Here is a 10,033-nt window from a genome sequence, read left to right as displayed (position 1 = left end):
CTGACTTGATGTTTTAATTTAAGCCAATTATTCGATGTGCTGAATGTTTTCGATCTGATTGGAGGACATAATATACACAACTGTGTCCCTGATGGTCTAGTGGCTAGGATTCGGCGCTCTCACCGCCGCGGCCCGGGTTCGATTCCCGGTCAGGGAAATGGCATTTGAAGTTACCCTTAGTTGATGCTTGTGTTGTCCGTTGCAACATTTCAATGATGTGATGTGCATCAACTTGTCCCCCACTGTTAAGTAGTTATTGTTTGATGCTCTTAGTAGACAGGGAAACCTGGTTTAGCCTTTTCATTCAAGCAATATTTTCCATGTCCTGAATATTTTCGATCCGATATTACGACTTAATTAGCATGAATGTGTCCCTGGTGGTCTAGTGGCTAGGATTCGGCGCTTTCACCGCCGCGGCCCGGGTTCGATTCCCGGTCAGGGAAGTGTCATTTAAAGTTCTGGCTTGATGTTTTTATTTACGCCAATTATTCGATGTGCTGAATGTTTTCGATCTGATTGGAGGACATAATGCGGCCCAGGTTCGATTCCCGGTCAGGGAAATGGCATTTGAAGTTACCCTTAGTTGATGCTTGTGTTGTCCGTTGCAACATTTCAATGATGTGATGTGCATCAACTTGTCCCCCACTGTTAAGTAGTTATTGTTTGATGCTCTTAGTAGACAGGGAAACCTGGTTTAGCCTTTTCATTCAAGTAATATTTTCCATGTCCTGAATATTTTCGATCCGATATTACGACTTAATTAGCATGAATGTGTCCCTGGTGGTCTAGTGGCTAGGATTCGGCGCTTTCACCGCCGCGGCCCGGGTTCGATTCCCGGTCAGGGAAATGTCATTTAAAGTTCTGGCTTGATGTTTTTATTTACGCCAATTATTCGATGTGCTGAATGTTTTCGATCTGATTGGAGGACATAATATGCACAACTGTGTCCCTGATGGTCTAGTGGCTAGGATTCGGCGCTCTCACCGCCGCGGCCCGGGTTCGATTCCCGGTCAGGGAATTGGCTTTTAAAGTTCTGACTTGATGTTTTAATTTAAGCCTATTATTCGATGTGCTGAATGTTTTCGATCTGATTGGAGGACATAATATGCACAACTGTGTCCCTGATGGTCTAGTGGCTAGGATTCGGCGCTCTCACCGCCGCGGCCCGGGTTCGATTCCCGGTCAGGGAATTGGCTTTTAAAGTTCTGACTTGATGTTTTAATTTAAGCCAATTATTCGATGTGCTGAATGTTTTCGATCTGATTGGAGGACATAATATACACAACTGTGTCCCTGATGGTCTAGTGGCTAGGATTCGGCGCTCTCACCGCCGCGGCCCGGGTTCGATTCCCGGTCAGGGAAATGGCATTTGAAGTTACCCTTAGTTGATGCTTGTGTTGTCCGTTGCAACATTTCAATGATGTGATGTGCATCAACTTGTCCCCCACTGTTAAGTAGTTATTGTTTGATGCTCTTAGTAGACAGGGAAACCTGGTTTAGCCTTTTCATTCAAGCAATATTTTCCATGTCCTGAATATTTTCGATCCGATATTACGACTTAATTAGCATGAATGTGTCCCTGGTGGTCTAGTGGCTAGGATTCGGCGCTTTCACCGCCGCGGCCCGGGTTCGATTCCCGGTCAGGGAAGTGTCATTTAAAGTTCTGGCTTGATGTTTTTATTTACGCCAATTATTCGATGTGCTGAATGTTTTCGATCTGATTGGAGGACATAATATGCACAACTGTGTCCCTGATGGTCTAGTGGCTAGGATTCGGCGCTCTCACCGCCGCGGCCCGGGTTCGATTCCCGGTCAGGGAATTGGCTTTTAAAGTTCTGACTTGATGTTTTAATTTAAGCCTATTATTCGATGTGCTGAATGTTTTCGATCTGATTGGAGGACATAATATGCACAACTGTGTCCCTGATGGTCTAGTGGCTAGGATTCGGCGCTCTCACCGCCGCGGCCCGGGTTCGATTCCCGGTCAGGGAAATGGCATTTGAAGTTACCCTTAGTTTATGCTTGTGTTGTCAGTTGCAACATTTCAATGATGTGATGTGCATCAACTTGTCCCCCACTGTTAAGTAGTTATTGTTTGATGCTCTTAGTAGACAGGGAAACCTGGTTTAGCCTTTTCATTCAAGCAATATTTTCCATGTCCTGAATATTTTCGATCCGATATTACGACTTAATTAGCATGAATGTGTCCCTGGTGGTCTAGTGGCTAGGATTCGGCGCTTTCACCGCCGCGGCCCGGGTTCGATTCCCGGTCAGGGAAGTGTCATTTAAAGTTCTGGCTTGATGTTTTTATTTACGCCAATTATTCGATGTGCTGAATGTTTTCGATCTGATTGGAGGACATAATATGCACAACTGTGTCCCTGATGGTCTAGTGGCTAGGATTCGGCGCTCTCACCGCCGCGGCCCGGGTTCGATTCCCGGTCAGGGAATTGGCTTTTAAAGTTCTGACTTGATGTTTTAATTTAAGCCTATTATTCGATGTGCTGAATGTTTTCGATCTGATTGGAGGACATAATATGCACAACTGTGTCCCTGATGGTCTAGTGGCTAGGATTCGGCGCTCTCACCGCCGCGGCCCGGGTTCGATTCCCGGTCAGGGAAATGGCATTTGAAGTTACCCTTAGTTTATGCTTGTGTTGTCAGTTGCAACATTTCAATGATGTGATGTGCATCAACTTGTCCCCCACTGTTAAGTAGTTATTGTTTGATGCTCTTAGTAGACAGGGAAACCTGGTTTAGCCTTTTCATTCAAGCAATATTTTCCATGTCCTGAATATTTTCGATCCGATATTACGACTTAATTAGCATGAATGTGTCCCTGGTGGTCTAGTGGCTAGGATTCGGCGCTTTCACCGCCGCGGCCCGGGTTCGATTCCCGGTCAGGGAAGTGTCATTTAAAGTTCTGGCTTGATGTTTTTATTTACGCCAATTATTCGATGTGCTGAATGTTTTCGATCTGATTGGAGGACATAATGCGGCCCAGGTTCGATTCCCGGTCAGGGAAATGGCATTTGAAGTTACCCTTAGTTGATGCTTGTGTTGTCCGTTGCAACATTTCAATGATGTGATGTGCATCAACTTGTCCCCCACTGTTAAGTAGTTATTGTTTGATGCTCTTAGTAGACAGGGAAACCTGGTTTAGCCTTTTCATTCAAGCAATATTTTCCATGTCCTGAACATTTTCGATCCGATATTACGACTTAATTAGCATGAATGTGTCCCTGGTGGTCTAGTGGCTAGGATTCGGCGCTTTCACCGCCGCGGCCCGGGTTCGATTCCCGGTCAGGGAAATGTCATTTAAAGTTCTGGCTTGATGTTTTTATTTACGCCAATTATTCGATGTGCTGAATGTTTTCGATCTGATTGGAGGACATAATATGCACAACTGTGTCCCTGATGGTCTAGTGGCTAGGATTCGGCGCTCTCACCGCCGCGGCCCGGGTTCGATTCCCGGTCAGGGAATTGGCTTTTAAAGTTCTGACTTGATGTTTTAATTTAAGCCTATTATTCGATGTGCTGAATGTTTTCGATCTGATTGGAGGACATAATATGCACAACTGTGTCCCTGATGGTCTAGTGGCTAGGATTAGGCGCTCTCACCGCCGCGGCCCGGGTTCGATTCCCGGTCAGGGAAATGGCATTTGAAGTTACCCTTAGTTGATGCTTGTGTTGTCCGTTGCAACATTTCAATGATGTGATGTGCATCAACTTGTCCCCCACTGTTAAGTAGTTATTGTTTGATGCTCTTAGTAGACAGGGAAACCTGGTTTAGCCTTTTCATTCAAGCAATATTTTCCATGTCCTGAATATTTTCGATCCGATATTACGACTTAATTAGCATGAATGTGTCCCTGGTGGTCTAGTGGCTAGGATTCGGCGCTTTCACCGCCGCGGCCCGGGTTCGATTCCCGGTCAGGGAAATGTCATTTAAAGTTCTGGCTTGATGTTTTTATTTACGCCAATTATTCGATGTGCTGAATGTTTTCGATCTGATTGGAGGACATAATATGCACAACTGTGTCCCTGATGGTCTAGTGGCTAGGATTCGGCGCTCTCACCGCCGCGGCCCGGGTTCGATTCCCGGTCAGGGAATTGGCTTTTAAAGTTCTGACTTGATGTTTTAATTTAAGCCTATTATTCGATGTGCTGAATGTTTTCGATCTGATTGGAGGACATAATGCGGCCCAGGTTCGATTCCCGGTCAGGGAAATGGCATTTGAAGTTACCCTTAGTTGATGCTTGTGTTGTCCGTTGCAACATTTCAATGATGTGATGTGCATCAACTTGTCCCCCACTGTTAAGTAGTTATTGTTTGATGCTCTTAGTAGACAGGGAAACCTGGTTTAGCCTTTTCATTCAAGTAATATTTTCCATGTCCTGAATATTTTCGATCCGATATTACGACTTAATTAGCATGAATGTGTCCCTGGTGGTCTAGTGGCTAGGATTCGGCGCTTTCACCGCCGCGGCCCGGGTTCGATTCCCGGTCAGGGAAATGTCATTTAAAGTTCTGGCTTGATGTTTTTATTTACGCCAATTATTCGATGTGCTGAATGTTTTCGATCTGATTGGAGGACATAATATGCACAACTGTGTCCCTGATGGTCTAGTGGCTAGGATTCGGCGCTCTCACCGCCGCGGCCCGGGTTCGATTCCCGGTCAGGGAATTGGCTTTTAAAGTTCTGACTTGATGTTTTAATTTAAGCCTATTATTCGATGTGCTGAATGTTTTCGATCTGATTGGAGGACATAATATGCACAACTGTGTCCCTGATGGTCTAGTGGCTAGGATTCGGCGCTCTCACCGCCGCGGCCCGGGTTCGATTCCCGGTCAGGGAATTGGCTTTTAAAGTTCTGACTTGATGTTTTAATTTAAGGCAATTATTCGATGTGCTGAATGTTTTCGATCTGATTGGAGGACATAATATACACAACTGTGTCCCTGATGGTCTAGTGGCTAGGATTCGGCGCTCTCACCGCCGCGGCCCGGGTTCGATTCCCGGTCAGGGAAATGGCATTTGAAGTTACCCTTAGTTGATGCTTGTGTTGTCAGTTGCAACATTTCAATGATGTGATGTGCATCAACTTGTCCCCCACTGTTAAGTAGTTATTGTTTGATGCTCTTAGTAGACAGGGAAACCTGGTTTAGCCTTTTCATTCAAGCAATATTTTCCATGTCCTGAATATTTTCGATCCGATATTACGACTTAATTAGCATGAATGTGTCCCTGGTGGTCTAGTGGCTAGGATTCGGCGCTTTCACCGCCGCGGCCCGGGTTCGATTCCCGGTCAGGGAAGTGTCATTTAAAGTTCTGGCTTGATGTTTTTATTTACGCCAATTATTCGATGTGCTGAATGTTTTCGATCTGATTGGAGGACATAATGCGGCCCAGGTTCGATTCCCGGTCAGGGAAATGGCATTTGAAGTTACCCTTAGTTGATGCTTGTGTTGTCCGTTGCAACATTTCAATGATGTGATGTGCATCAACTTGTCCCCCACTGTTAAGTAGTTATTGTTTGATGCTCTTAGTAGACAGGGAAACCTGGTTTAGCCTTTTCATTCAAGCAATATTTTCCATGTCCTGAACATTTTCGATCCGATATTACGACTTAATTAGCATGAATGTGTCCCTGGTGGTCTAGTGGCTAGGATTCGGCGCTTTCACCGCCGCGGCCCGGGTTCGATTCCCGGTCAGGGAAATGTCATTTAAAGTTCTGGCTTGATGTTTTTATTTACGCCAATTATTCGATGTGCTGAATGTTTTCGATCTGATTGGAGGACATAATATGCACAACTGTGTCCCTGATGGTCTAGTGGCTAGGATTCGGCGCTCTCACCGCCGCGGCCCGGGTTCGATTCCCGGTCAGGGAATTGGCTTTTAAAGTTCTGACTTGATGTTTTAATTTAAGCCTATTATTCGATGTGCTGAATGTTTTCGATCTGATTGGAGGACATAATATGCACAACTGTGTCCCTGATGGTCTAGTGGCTAGGATTCGGCGCTCTCACCGCCGCGGCCCGGGTTCGATTCCCGGTCAGGGAAATGGCATTTGAAGTTACCCTTAGTTGATGCTTGTGTTGTCCGTTGCAACATTTCAATGATGTGATGTGCATCAACTTGTCCCCCACTGTTAAGTAGTTATTGTTTGATGCTCTTAGTAGACAGGGAAACCTGGTTTAGCCTTTTCATTCAAGCAATATTTTCCATGTCCTGAATATTTTCGATCCGATATTACGACTTAATTAGCATGAATGTGTCCCTGGTGGTCTAGTGGCTAGGATTCGGCGCTTTCACCGCCGCGGCCCGGGTTCGATTCCCGGTCAGGGAAATGTCATTTACAGTTTTTCTCCATTGGTTTGGCTCATTTTTTGAAACAGAAATGACATTCTCAAAACAACATGGACAAACCTCCAAACCACTTGGCAATTTCTCAATACAGAATTGAATTTCTCATTCATTTGGGTAAATTGCAAATGTCTAAGTACATATCTCAATGTGTCAGTACATATTTGCAAATGATTAAGTACATGTAGCCTACATTTAGCACAATTTCCAAGTGAATAGATCTTGTTGATCTAAACTGATTGTTGATTCTCAGTCTAATTGTTTTTCGCTCCAAAACGTCTCAGCGTATTTTCATTGTATAAGTCATCACATGCACAATAGTCTGTTCAATTGTCAAAATTACTCAAGAACATAATACCATGAATACCATATATGAATCCCTTGGAACATTTGATAAATTCACAGTATTGAATTGAAGTAACAATTGACAGTCAGGTGAAACTAGAACTTTATTTTATTTATTCTTCAACCAGCTTTATTTACAGCACTGTAGGCCGCATATAATTTTCATTGTTTTTTGTTTCTGTGTTTATTTTACAGTATACTATGCTGTATATATTTTCTTTTTACTCTGATGTATGGAAGTTATTTTATGTTTGTGAATGATAATTGCAATTACAATTTCCAGTAGTATGAGTGCAATGTGTGATGTCAAACCTTGGAGGCTAATCTTACCCTAAAATCCTATTTTTTTCTGTTAGCCAGACCAAAAAAACAGTACAGTAACCATTGTCAATGAAGGACTGGGCAAAGACTGGTGGACATGAGGGATTTCAATGGTCCTCTGCCATAGTGACAAAACAACTAAACATTTTGACCTGCAGTGTTTAAACAATGACAAAAGGACTTTTCATTTTGGGGGCACTGACTGTTTGTATGAGAAAAGGAATTCGTTGTGACTGATGAGTTGTCTGTTTTGGGAGAGATATGACCTTTTGTAGGTGTGCCATAGTGTTTTGCTAAACCATCTAGGTTATTTTGGCAAATGTATTTAAAGCTTTGAGAATGTCGTTTTTTCGAGAGATAGATGAGCCATAGCAATCGAGAAGGAAGTTTTCATTTTGGGGGCACTGACTGTTTGTATGAGAAAATGATTTGGTTTTGAAGCTTGAGTTAACTGTTTTGGGTGAGATATGACCTTTTGAAGGTGATCTATGTAGTTGTGCTGAACCATATAGGCTATTTTACCAAATGCATTAAGAGCTTTGAGAATGTAATTTCTGTTTCAAGAATTGAGCCAAAGCAATGGAGAAAAACTGTAAAGTTCTGGCTTGATGTTTTTATTTACGCCAATTATTCGATGTGCTGAATGTTTTCGATCTGATTGGAGGACATAATATGCACAACTGTGTCCCTGATGGTCTAGTGGCTAGGATTAGGCGCTCTCACCGCCGCGGCCCGGGTTCGATTCCCGGTCAGGGAAATGGCATTTGAAGTTACCCTTAGTTGATGCTTGTGTTGTCCGTTGCAACATTTCAATGATGTGATGTGCATCAACTTGTCCCCCACTGTTAAGTAGTTATTGTTTGATGCTCTTAGTAGACAGGGAAACCTGGTTTAGCCTTTTCATTCAAGCAATATTTTCCATGTCCTGAATATTTTCGATCCGATATTACGACTTAATTAGCATGAATGTGTCCCTGGTGGTCTAGTGGCTAGGATTCGGCGCTTTCACCGCCGCGGCCCGGGTTCGATTCCCGGTCAGGGAAATGTCATTTAAAGTTCTGGCTTGATGTTTTTATTTACGCCAATTATTCGATGTGCTGAATGTTTTCGATCTGATTGGAGGACATAATATGCACAACTGTGTCCCTGATGGTCTAGTGGCTAGGATTCGGCGCTCTCACCGCCGCGGCCCGGGTTCGATTCCCGGTCAGGGAATTGGCTTTTAAAGTTCTGACTTGATGTTTTAATTTAAGCCTATTATTCGATGTGCTGAATGTTTTCGATCTGATTGGAGGACATAATATGCACAACTGTGTCCCTGATGGTCTAGTGGCTAGGATTCGGCGCTCTCACCGCCGCGGCCCGGGTTCGATTCCCGGTCAGGGAAATGGCATTTGAAGTTACCCTTAGTTGATGCTTGTGTTGTCCGTTGCAACATTTCAATGATGTGATGTGCATCAACTTGTCCCCCACTGTTAAGTAGTTATTGTTTGATGCTCTTAGTAGACAGGGAAACCTGGTTTAGCCTTTTCATTCAAGCAATATTTTCCATGTCCTGAATATTTTCGATCCGATATTACGACTTAATTAGCATGAATGTGTCCCTGGTGGTCTAGTGGCTAGGATTCGGTGCTTTCACCGCCGCGGCCCGGGTTCGATTCCCGGTCAGGGAAATGTCATTTAAAGTTCTGGCTTGATGTTTTTATTTACGCCAATTATTCGATGTGCTGAATGTTTTCGATCTGATTGGAGGACATAATATGCACAACTGTGTCCCTGATGGTCTAGTGGCTAGGATTCGGCGCTCTCACCGCCGCGGCCCGGGTTCGATTCCCGGTCAGGGAAATGGCATTTGAAGTTACCCTTAGTTGATGCTTGTGTTGTCCGTTGCAACATTTCAATGATGTGATGTGCATCAACTTGTCCCCCACTGTTAAGTAGTTATTGTTTGATGCTCTTAGTAGACAGGGAAACCTGGTTTAGCCTTTTCATTCAAGTAATATTTTCCATGTCCTGAATATTTTCGATCCGATATTACGACTTAATTAGCATGAATGTGTCCCTGGTGGTCTAGTGGCTAGGATTCGGCGCTTTCACCGCCGCGGCCCGGGTTCGATTCCCGGTCAGGGAAATGTCATTTAAAGTTCTGGCTTGATGTTTTTATTTACGCCAATTATTCGATGTGCTGAATGTTTTCGATCTGATTGGAGGACATAATATGCACAACTGTGTCCCTGATGGTCTAGTGGCTAGGATTCGGCGCTCTCACCGCCGCGGCCCGGGTTCGATTCCCGGTCAGGGAATTGGCTTTTAAAGTTCTGACTTGATGTTTTAATTTAAGGCAATTATTCGATGTGCTGAATGTTTTCGATCTGATTGGAGGACATAATATACACAACTGTGTCCCTGATGGTCTAGTGGCTAGGATTCGGCGCTCTCACCGCCGCGGCCCGGGTTCGATTCCCGGTCAGGGAAATGGCATTTGAAGTTACCCTTAGTTGATGCTTGTGTTGTCAGTTGCAACATTTCAATGATGTGATGTGCATCAACTTGTCCCCCACTGTTAAGTAGTTATTGTTTGATGCTCTTAGTAGACAGGGAAACCTGGTTTAGCCTTTTCATTCAAGCAATATTTTCCATGTCCTGAATATTTTCGATCCGATATTACGACTTAATTAGCATGAATGTGTCCCTGGTGGTCTAGTGGCTAGGATTCGGCGCTTTCACCGCCGCGGCCCGGGTTCGATTCCCGGTCAGGGAAGTGTCATTTAAAGTTCTGGCTTGATGTTTTTATTTACGCCAATTATTCGATGTGCTGAATGTTTTCGATCTGATTGGAGGACATAATGCGGCCCAGGTTCGATTCCCGGTCAGGGAAATGGCATTTGAAGTTACCCTTAGTTGATGCTTGTGTTGTCCGTTGCAACATTTCAATGATGTGATGTGCATCAACTTGTCCCCCACTGTTAAGTAGTTATTGTTTGATGCTCTTAGTAGAC

The 10,033-nt window shown here is 44.1% G+C and overlaps 35 non-coding genes across 35 annotated transcripts; all 35 read left to right on the top strand.

The window, feature by feature from the left end:
- Positions 1–85: 85 nt before the first annotated feature.
- Positions 86–157, top strand: trnae-cuc (transfer RNA glutamic acid (anticodon CUC)). The gene has a single exon. It is a non-coding gene; the product is annotated as a tRNA-Glu (tRNA).
- A 214-nt stretch (positions 158–371) lies between these two features.
- trnae-uuc (transfer RNA glutamic acid (anticodon UUC)) lies at positions 372–443 on the top strand. The gene has a single exon. It is a non-coding gene; the product is annotated as a tRNA-Glu (tRNA).
- A 331-nt stretch (positions 444–774) lies between these two features.
- On the top strand, positions 775–846 carry trnae-uuc (transfer RNA glutamic acid (anticodon UUC)). The gene has a single exon. It is a non-coding gene; the product is annotated as a tRNA-Glu (tRNA).
- A 100-nt stretch (positions 847–946) lies between these two features.
- On the top strand, positions 947–1,018 carry trnae-cuc (transfer RNA glutamic acid (anticodon CUC)). The gene has a single exon. It is a non-coding gene; the product is annotated as a tRNA-Glu (tRNA).
- Positions 1,019–1,118: 100 nt separating this feature from the next.
- On the top strand, positions 1,119–1,190 carry trnae-cuc (transfer RNA glutamic acid (anticodon CUC)). Its single transcript has one exon. It is a non-coding gene; the product is annotated as a tRNA-Glu (tRNA).
- Positions 1,191–1,290: 100 nt separating this feature from the next.
- Positions 1,291–1,362, top strand: trnae-cuc (transfer RNA glutamic acid (anticodon CUC)). The gene has a single exon. It is a non-coding gene; the product is annotated as a tRNA-Glu (tRNA).
- A 214-nt stretch (positions 1,363–1,576) lies between these two features.
- Positions 1,577–1,648, top strand: trnae-uuc (transfer RNA glutamic acid (anticodon UUC)). Its single transcript has one exon. It is a non-coding gene; the product is annotated as a tRNA-Glu (tRNA).
- Positions 1,649–1,748: 100 nt separating this feature from the next.
- On the top strand, positions 1,749–1,820 carry trnae-cuc (transfer RNA glutamic acid (anticodon CUC)). Its single transcript has one exon. It is a non-coding gene; the product is annotated as a tRNA-Glu (tRNA).
- Positions 1,821–1,920: 100 nt separating this feature from the next.
- Positions 1,921–1,992, top strand: trnae-cuc (transfer RNA glutamic acid (anticodon CUC)). Its single transcript has one exon. It is a non-coding gene; the product is annotated as a tRNA-Glu (tRNA).
- A 214-nt stretch (positions 1,993–2,206) lies between these two features.
- trnae-uuc (transfer RNA glutamic acid (anticodon UUC)) lies at positions 2,207–2,278 on the top strand. The gene has a single exon. It is a non-coding gene; the product is annotated as a tRNA-Glu (tRNA).
- A 100-nt stretch (positions 2,279–2,378) lies between these two features.
- Positions 2,379–2,450, top strand: trnae-cuc (transfer RNA glutamic acid (anticodon CUC)). The gene has a single exon. It is a non-coding gene; the product is annotated as a tRNA-Glu (tRNA).
- A 100-nt stretch (positions 2,451–2,550) lies between these two features.
- trnae-cuc (transfer RNA glutamic acid (anticodon CUC)) lies at positions 2,551–2,622 on the top strand. The gene has a single exon. It is a non-coding gene; the product is annotated as a tRNA-Glu (tRNA).
- A 214-nt stretch (positions 2,623–2,836) lies between these two features.
- On the top strand, positions 2,837–2,908 carry trnae-uuc (transfer RNA glutamic acid (anticodon UUC)). The gene has a single exon. It is a non-coding gene; the product is annotated as a tRNA-Glu (tRNA).
- A 331-nt stretch (positions 2,909–3,239) lies between these two features.
- On the top strand, positions 3,240–3,311 carry trnae-uuc (transfer RNA glutamic acid (anticodon UUC)). Its single transcript has one exon. It is a non-coding gene; the product is annotated as a tRNA-Glu (tRNA).
- A 100-nt stretch (positions 3,312–3,411) lies between these two features.
- On the top strand, positions 3,412–3,483 carry trnae-cuc (transfer RNA glutamic acid (anticodon CUC)). The gene has a single exon. It is a non-coding gene; the product is annotated as a tRNA-Glu (tRNA).
- Positions 3,484–3,869: 386 nt separating this feature from the next.
- On the top strand, positions 3,870–3,941 carry trnae-uuc (transfer RNA glutamic acid (anticodon UUC)). The gene has a single exon. It is a non-coding gene; the product is annotated as a tRNA-Glu (tRNA).
- A 100-nt stretch (positions 3,942–4,041) lies between these two features.
- trnae-cuc (transfer RNA glutamic acid (anticodon CUC)) lies at positions 4,042–4,113 on the top strand. Its single transcript has one exon. It is a non-coding gene; the product is annotated as a tRNA-Glu (tRNA).
- Positions 4,114–4,444: 331 nt separating this feature from the next.
- On the top strand, positions 4,445–4,516 carry trnae-uuc (transfer RNA glutamic acid (anticodon UUC)). The gene has a single exon. It is a non-coding gene; the product is annotated as a tRNA-Glu (tRNA).
- A 100-nt stretch (positions 4,517–4,616) lies between these two features.
- Positions 4,617–4,688, top strand: trnae-cuc (transfer RNA glutamic acid (anticodon CUC)). Its single transcript has one exon. It is a non-coding gene; the product is annotated as a tRNA-Glu (tRNA).
- A 100-nt stretch (positions 4,689–4,788) lies between these two features.
- On the top strand, positions 4,789–4,860 carry trnae-cuc (transfer RNA glutamic acid (anticodon CUC)). The gene has a single exon. It is a non-coding gene; the product is annotated as a tRNA-Glu (tRNA).
- A 100-nt stretch (positions 4,861–4,960) lies between these two features.
- On the top strand, positions 4,961–5,032 carry trnae-cuc (transfer RNA glutamic acid (anticodon CUC)). The gene has a single exon. It is a non-coding gene; the product is annotated as a tRNA-Glu (tRNA).
- Positions 5,033–5,246: 214 nt separating this feature from the next.
- Positions 5,247–5,318, top strand: trnae-uuc (transfer RNA glutamic acid (anticodon UUC)). The gene has a single exon. It is a non-coding gene; the product is annotated as a tRNA-Glu (tRNA).
- A 331-nt stretch (positions 5,319–5,649) lies between these two features.
- On the top strand, positions 5,650–5,721 carry trnae-uuc (transfer RNA glutamic acid (anticodon UUC)). Its single transcript has one exon. It is a non-coding gene; the product is annotated as a tRNA-Glu (tRNA).
- A 100-nt stretch (positions 5,722–5,821) lies between these two features.
- Positions 5,822–5,893, top strand: trnae-cuc (transfer RNA glutamic acid (anticodon CUC)). Its single transcript has one exon. It is a non-coding gene; the product is annotated as a tRNA-Glu (tRNA).
- A 100-nt stretch (positions 5,894–5,993) lies between these two features.
- On the top strand, positions 5,994–6,065 carry trnae-cuc (transfer RNA glutamic acid (anticodon CUC)). The gene has a single exon. It is a non-coding gene; the product is annotated as a tRNA-Glu (tRNA).
- A 214-nt stretch (positions 6,066–6,279) lies between these two features.
- Positions 6,280–6,351, top strand: trnae-uuc (transfer RNA glutamic acid (anticodon UUC)). The gene has a single exon. It is a non-coding gene; the product is annotated as a tRNA-Glu (tRNA).
- Positions 6,352–8,005: 1,654 nt separating this feature from the next.
- On the top strand, positions 8,006–8,077 carry trnae-uuc (transfer RNA glutamic acid (anticodon UUC)). Its single transcript has one exon. It is a non-coding gene; the product is annotated as a tRNA-Glu (tRNA).
- Positions 8,078–8,177: 100 nt separating this feature from the next.
- On the top strand, positions 8,178–8,249 carry trnae-cuc (transfer RNA glutamic acid (anticodon CUC)). The gene has a single exon. It is a non-coding gene; the product is annotated as a tRNA-Glu (tRNA).
- Positions 8,250–8,349: 100 nt separating this feature from the next.
- trnae-cuc (transfer RNA glutamic acid (anticodon CUC)) lies at positions 8,350–8,421 on the top strand. The gene has a single exon. It is a non-coding gene; the product is annotated as a tRNA-Glu (tRNA).
- Positions 8,422–8,635: 214 nt separating this feature from the next.
- trnae-uuc (transfer RNA glutamic acid (anticodon UUC)) lies at positions 8,636–8,707 on the top strand. The gene has a single exon. It is a non-coding gene; the product is annotated as a tRNA-Glu (tRNA).
- Positions 8,708–8,807: 100 nt separating this feature from the next.
- On the top strand, positions 8,808–8,879 carry trnae-cuc (transfer RNA glutamic acid (anticodon CUC)). The gene has a single exon. It is a non-coding gene; the product is annotated as a tRNA-Glu (tRNA).
- A 214-nt stretch (positions 8,880–9,093) lies between these two features.
- On the top strand, positions 9,094–9,165 carry trnae-uuc (transfer RNA glutamic acid (anticodon UUC)). Its single transcript has one exon. It is a non-coding gene; the product is annotated as a tRNA-Glu (tRNA).
- A 100-nt stretch (positions 9,166–9,265) lies between these two features.
- Positions 9,266–9,337, top strand: trnae-cuc (transfer RNA glutamic acid (anticodon CUC)). The gene has a single exon. It is a non-coding gene; the product is annotated as a tRNA-Glu (tRNA).
- Positions 9,338–9,437: 100 nt separating this feature from the next.
- On the top strand, positions 9,438–9,509 carry trnae-cuc (transfer RNA glutamic acid (anticodon CUC)). Its single transcript has one exon. It is a non-coding gene; the product is annotated as a tRNA-Glu (tRNA).
- A 214-nt stretch (positions 9,510–9,723) lies between these two features.
- On the top strand, positions 9,724–9,795 carry trnae-uuc (transfer RNA glutamic acid (anticodon UUC)). Its single transcript has one exon. It is a non-coding gene; the product is annotated as a tRNA-Glu (tRNA).
- Positions 9,796–10,033: the final 238 nt, after the last annotated feature.

The sequence above is a fragment of the Pungitius pungitius genome, chromosome 2 (genome assembly GCF_949316345.1).
Source record: "Pungitius pungitius chromosome 2, fPunPun2.1, whole genome shotgun sequence".
NCBI lineage: Eukaryota > Metazoa > Chordata > Actinopteri > Perciformes > Gasterosteidae > Pungitius > Pungitius pungitius.
Note: the sequence above shows the minus strand (reverse complement) of the source record. Positions and strands in the feature narration are given on the sequence as shown.